This window comes from Aotus nancymaae, unplaced genomic scaffold (genome assembly GCF_030222135.1).
Source record: "Aotus nancymaae isolate 86718 unplaced genomic scaffold, 86718_ANA_hifiasm-v0.15.2.pri h1tg000051l, whole genome shotgun sequence".
NCBI classification, from domain to species: Eukaryota; Metazoa; Chordata; class Mammalia; order Primates; family Aotidae; genus Aotus; species Aotus nancymaae.
Genome location: NW_026988465.1, coordinates 4,352,836 through 4,359,543, shown reverse-complemented (window position 1 = coordinate 4,359,543; position 6,708 = coordinate 4,352,836). Strand labels below are relative to the sequence as shown.

Below are 6,708 nucleotides of genomic sequence, written 5' to 3'. Positions count from 1 at the left end.
GTGGCAACATGTGGCTGCCACGTAGGCTGTGAGTCAGCATCCCACCTTCCACAGGGGCCTCGGGAACCTGAGGGTGCTCAGTCCCCGTTAATATTAACCGTCCCAGGCAGGCCCAGGGCAAATCCCGGAAGAGAGGCGTGGCAGCCTCAGGGCAGGGCGGTGGGTGGAGAAGCCAGTAGCCAGGTGTCCTCTTGGCTCTTCAAGTGGCCTGGCTTATGCCCTCCTGAAAATGCATTTTCTCTTTCCCTGATTGGGTGAACTGCCCGGCAGGGCCGTGGAAGGGAGGGGCTTGAGATCAAGAAGGGCTTTGGGGTCAGAGCCAAGTTAGGGTTATGGTCCACTGTAAAATCTTGGAAAAGTTATTGTCTCTTTCTCTCTCTCTCTTTTTTTTTTTTTTTTGAGACCGAGTCTTTCTCTGTCACCCAGGCTGTAGTACAGCAGTGGGGTCTCAGTTCACTGCAGTCTCTGCCTCCGGGTTTCAAGCGATTCTCCTGCTGGGACTACAGGTGCTCACCACCATGCCTGGCTAATTTTTGTATTTTTGGTAAAGACAGGATTTCACCATGATGGTCAGGCTGGTCTCAAACTCCTGGCCTCTAGTGATCCACCTGCTTCGGCCTCCTAAAGTGCTGGGAATACAAGCGTAAGCCACCACGCCTGGCTGGAAAAGTTTTTCTCTAAACCTTAGTTTCTTCATTTTGAGGAACGGTCATCATGTGTACATTTTAGGCTTATGAGCATTTCCTGAGATCAAATGAGCCCCAGTTGGTGTGAGAAGCAGCGATGATCTTTCTTTTTTCTCAGTGGCTGTTTCCCTTGTCTCTTCCCCTAAGATCTGCGTTTCTTGCCCTTCGACTGATAAGAGAAGAACTTCTCAAACAATTCTGCTGTGAAACCTAGAGATGGGACTTTACGCATAGTAATGACAACTGCCTTCTGCTTCCCTGGGCGTGGTAGTTAGCGGAGAAAAGGGGGTGCCTCGAGAGAGGGAGGACTTTGCAGAGGGATGGCTGGCCAGGAGTTGGTTTACCTGGGCCTCTGAAGCAGGGAAAGGTGAGTTCAGCATGATTGCGAGGGAGTACTCTAGCCTTGGGGATCTGGGTGAAGGGGACAGGCAGCCAGGCTGTGCCCCATTCACCTGTCCTTGGAGCCTTATCACCCGCAAGATAATCAGCCGCTTGCCCAGATGACTCACAAGGGTACTTCAACTTCGGGGATTGTTCAGGGCAGCTCCTCGGAAATTGAGGAAAACAAGCAAATAGAGGAAGATTTGTTTGTTTATTCGACAAATATTTACTGTGCACCTATTATGTGATGGCCCCTTTCTAAGTCACAGGAGATGCAGAGCCCTGAGCCACACGGACAAAGTCCCAGCTTTCATGCAGCTGAAATCCTCCAGTGAGGGAGGACAAGAAAGAAGACATTTAAAGAAATAAGCAAGATGATCAGCTTGCAGTAAGTGCTGTGATAAGGAACTACGCAGTGGCCCTCAAATTTGAGTATGTATCAGAACTCCCTGGAGCCCTTGATAAAACAAGGCCTTGATGGCCAGGCCCCACCCCAGTGTTTCTGATTCAGTGTGTGGAGTGGGGCCTGAGACTCTGCATTTCTCACAAGTTCTTAGATGAGGCTGATGCTGCTGGTCCCTGGACCACCTTTGAGAACCACAGACTTGGGTCATGGTATCAAGGGGTCGGGTGGGGTGGGGCCTAGTTTAGAAACAGCTCAGAAAGATCAAGTCCAGGGCCTGTGGACTGTATTCCTTTTTAGTTAAGAAGGCAGAAAGGATGGAGGTGCTGTGTTTTTTTGTAGTTCTTTTGTGAAAACAACAGCTGCAAATAAAACAAAAACCTCTGTCTCACTTCTCACTGTATGTTTATTCGTATTCAGATCAGCTTCTGAGGCCAGGCACAGAAGCTCATGCCTGTAATCCCAGTACTTTAAGAGGTTGAGGCAGGAGGATCTCTTGAGTCCAGGAGTTTGGGACCAGACTGGGCAACATAGGGAGACCTTGTCTCTGCAAAAAATAATAACTAATAGCCAGGTATGGTGGCTAACACCTATAATCCCAGCACTTTGGGAGGCCGAGGTAGGTGGATCACAAGATCAGGAGATGGAGACCATGCTGATCAACATGGTGAAACCCCGTCTCTACTAAAAATACAAAAATTAGCCGGGTGTGTTGGTGTACACCTGTAGTCCCAGCTTCTTAGGAGGCTGAGGCAGGAGAATCACTTGAACCCAGGAGGTGGAGGCTGCAGTGAGCCGAGATTGTGCCACTGCACTCCAGCCTGGGTGACAGAGCGAGACTGTGTTCCAAAAAAAAAAAAAAAAAGAAACCAAAAAACAAAAGAGCTGGGCATGGTGGCACATACATGTGGCCCCAGCTAATAGGGAGGCTGAGGCAGGAGGATTGCTTGAGTCTACGAGTTGTAGGCTGCAGTGAGCCGTGATCTCACCACTGCACTTCAGCCAGGTGTCAGAGCTAGACCCTCTCTCCAAGAAAAAAACAAAACAGAAAAAGTCCCAAAACAGATGAACTTCTGGAATCTCATTTCTCTGGGGAGCCTGAAGCCAGCAGGCACGATGCTTGCTTGTAGTACAGAGTATTCTCATCTATTTGTTGGTTTTCAAAAAGCAGGAGTTTAAAGGCCAGATCTGGGTCTAAACATTTCAGAGACACCACTGATAGCACAGAGAAGGACATTTTCATTCTAGGTGTAACCAGCTTCAGGGCTCATGTTGGGTAGCTGTGTTTTTATAAAAAGTCTATCTATAGGTGAAATAAAGATAAGAAATCATTATGGATTAATAGATGACAACTTACCTGAAGGCAGAGGATGTAAGTTTATCTTCCTATCCTCAGTGTCCAGCAGCAGGCCTACTGTAGTGGTAAATCATAAATGTTTGTTAATTTCATGTATTTACTTGCTCATTTATCTACAGTCAGCCGCTATGCAAGGTGCTAGAGATACAATGACAAAGAAGACAGAGCCAGCTCCCGCCCTCATGGAGTTTGTGGTTTAAATACAGGAGGCAGACAAATTACCAGGTAATTACATGGGAGGATCATTTTGTGTCCTATGATAGGAGAAATACAGGGTGATACAGAAACACATAACTGAGAGAGGCCAGGAGGGCTTCCTGGAAGAAGTGACCTCTAAGATGGGGGCAAGCTGGGTGGGTAAGAAGTGGTGTAGACGAGGGTACCAGGAAGAGAGTTTTCTGGATAGAGACACGAATGTGCAAAGACCCAGAGGTGAGAGAGAGCACAGAACATTCCCTGGCTGGTGTTAGTTCAAGATGCCTGGGGCCAAGAACTGAGACGAGATCTTGTAGAGCCTTGTAGGAATGAAGGAGCAATGAATTTTAAGGGATGTTGAGAAAATGTCTTAGGATTTTGCTGGTTGGTTGCTGTTTACACGGAGAGTAAAAGTTCTGACTTATGCTCAGAATGGGATTTAATCTCACACCCAGGTTGAGGAAACTTGCTAGGGTGATGACTGGATTCTGTTTTGAGTTGGCTCCGTTTGTGGGTCCTGGTTCCCCATTTGCCCTTCCTCCCACCTGTTGAGCTAGGACATCTGGGCAAACCAGTTTTGATCGAGGAAGAGGCTTGTTGAACTCTTCACCATCAAAGAGCATTCTTGGAACCAAAGTGACAACTTTATTACAATGCGGTTTGGAGAAAGATCATGTCCAAAATGGTTGTTGAAAGGTTCAAATATAATTTTTGTGATGCTGGTTCCCAAGAGGCACAGATAGTTTGCTCCGCGCTCTGCTGCCCTAACGCCTCTGTGACCTTGGGGAGGTCAGTTAGGTAGGTTTTGGTATCTCACTTCTTCTACTTACAAAATGGGGGAAGTCTAGGAACATCCTGAGAATTGGGATGGTGTCTGTAAAAACACTAGGTTCCTGGAGGGAACGTTCAAACCTCCAGGATGTTGACTGTTAAAGGCATCTTGTCATTGGTGTGCCAATGGCCAGAACAGTCTGTGTGTGTATTTAACGATTAGCTATTCAGCCTAGAATCTGTGTCTAGTTTATTTCCATAAAAATCCATCGTTCTTGCTTTTAGGTAGACTGTCTTCTCTTTTGTTTATATAGAGAATAGTGTGTTTAGAAACTTCAGGGTAATGAAATTTCCCAAACAAGAGTGGGCCCAATACAATTTTTTCTTCTTTTACTTAATTTTTAACATACTTGGGAAGGCTACACATTTTTTGTGCTCTGTATGAGAAGTGTCTGTCACCTTGAAAACTCTTTGAACCCCTTATCTTTTTTTTTTTTTTTCTTTTGAGGCAGAGTCTTGCTCCATCACCCAGGCTGGAGCGCAGTGGTGGGCTCACTACAACCTCCGCCTCCTGGGTTCAAGCGATTCTCCTGTCTTAGCCTCCCAAGTAGCTGGCATTACAGGCATGCACCACCATGCCTGGCTAATTTTTGTATTTTTTAGTAAAGACAGGGTTTCACCATGTTAGCCAGGCTGGTCTCGAACTCCTGACCTCAGGTGATCCTCCTGCCTCGGCCTGCTGAAGTGCTGGGATTACATGCGTGAGCCACCGTGCCTGGCCTCATCTTCCGTTTTGAAATACATGTTCTTATAAGGAGTGGGGTTTTCTTATGGGCACTGTGCTTTATTGGGCATTCTCCCTTTTGAGGAGTGTAGGTCTTGTTTCAGCTTGAAGACAGAATCGCTTCCTCTGTCTTGATGGGCTTGTTTTCTGCCCAGGCTTCCTCATACTACAGCTGGTCTGAATTTTTTCTTCCTTCTATGGTGGTTTTTTTGACCCCAAGAAATACTGAAGTTCAGACTGAAGTTACCCGTAGTGGAGATACCTGGACTTTTCCAATTGTTTGGGATGTTTCTCAGGCTGACTCACATGTGTGCCTTGCAGCCATGAAAGATACTCTGAGCTCAGAGGGACAGCCTTGTCACAGGGCTTCTCTTTTTGCATACCTGATTTCCTTCCGATTTCTTGCTACCATTTTGAAGAATGGCACGGAAGGTGACTGGGTGCAGTGGCTCACGCCTGTAATCCCAGCACTTTGGGAGGCTGAGGCGGGTGAATCATGAGGTCAGGAGTTTGAGACCAGCCTGACCAACATGGTGAAACCCCATCTCTATTAAAAATACAAAATTAGCCAGGCATGGTGGCGCATGCCTGTAATCCCAGCTACTCAGGAGGCTGAGGCACAAGAATCGCTTGAACCCAGGAGGTGGAGGTTACGCTGAGCAGAGATTGTGCCATTGCATTCCAGTTTGTATTCAAGTTTTTAAAAGTACACACAGTGGTGCAACATACATGAATATTTTGCAGTATAGGTTTCTAGATTCAGATGAAAAGGTGCCTGAACTTTTAGATGTTTGTGGACATCTTTTACATGTCTGGGATTCTTATTTTTAAAAAGGTGAAATTGTCCCACGGAGTGTGCGCTGAGTTACACTTCCGTTTCCCCACAGCCTTGCCAATGGTACACATTATCATTCTTTTACATTTTAACCAATTCAATGGAGAAAAGATGGCATCTCATTTTAATTTGAATTTTCCTGATTGCTAGTGAGGTTAAGCATCTTTTTTTCTTTTTTTTTTTTAAATTATTTTACCTCCAGTCTTAATAAGGTTATACCTGAAGCATCTTTTTATATATTTAGCAGCCATTTCTATTTTTCTCTGCAATGTATATATTTACTGTTTGTATTTTAAAAATTGGCTTGTTTGGGCCGGGTGCGGTGGCTTACGCCTGTAATCCCAGCACTTAGGGAGGCCGAGGCGGGTGGATCACGAGGTCAAGAGATTGAGACCATCCTGGTCAACATGGTGAAACCCCGTCTCTACTAAAAATACAAAAAATTAGCTGGGCACGGTGGCGCGTGCCTGTAATCCCAGCTACTCAGGAGGCTGAGGCAGGAGAACTGCCTGAACCCAGGAGGCAGAGGTTGCAGTGAGCCGAGATCGCGCCATTGCACTCCAGCCTGGGTAACAAGAGCGAAACTCCGTCTCAAAAAAAATAAATAAATAAAATAAAATAAAAAAATAAAAAATAAAATTGGCTTGTTTAATCTTTAATTTGTCCTGATTGTAATTATTCATTATCTTATTTTTTCAGTGTATACTTGATTCCTGTGAACTATGCTTTGGAACTAAATGATGAAGGAGGAATAAAGAATAATACAGTAAGGAAGATGATAGCATTTTGGAGCAGAAAGAAGGTTGTGGAGATAATTTTGTGCAAATGCCATATTTGATGGATGAGAAACCAAGGCTTTGAGAGGCAAAAGATGTCTCACAGCTGGCCAGCAGCAGTTCTGAAAATTGGTTCTAGTGCAGGTATGTTTTTCCCTGCCTGCTGTTCCTCATGAAAGTGTTTATGAAGAGTGTCCTTGGTTATTCTTTTCTGGGTACTGTGTCTTCATCAGTTTAACAGCTAGCAACGCACATCTCTCTGCAGGGGAAAGAGGGAAGCTTTCCCAGCCACATGGGAATGTCTGCTGAGGTCTGTTACTGGGCATAAAGTGAAGCACCATTTCTTAGACATATTAAGTGAGTGAAAATGAGTATGTTTTGGAGGAAAAAGGGTATCATATGTTGACACAAGAAAGGGATTCTTCTTATTATTTTTTTGAGATGGAGTCTTGCTCTGTGACCCGCAGCTGGAGCGCAGTACCACAATCTTGACTCACGGCAACCTTCGCCTTCTGAGTTC

General features: G+C 45.5%; 1 long non-coding RNA gene across 1 annotated transcript; it reads left to right on the top strand.

Annotated features, from left to right (window-relative positions):
* The first annotated feature begins 1,335 nt into the window (after positions 1-1,335).
* On the top strand, positions 1,336-6,382 carry LOC110568663 (uncharacterized). Its single transcript, XR_002478892.2, has 3 exons — positions 1,336-1,455; positions 2,947-3,052; positions 6,112-6,382. It is a non-coding gene; the product is annotated as an uncharacterized LOC110568663 (long non-coding RNA).
* Positions 6,383-6,708: the final 326 nt, after the last annotated feature.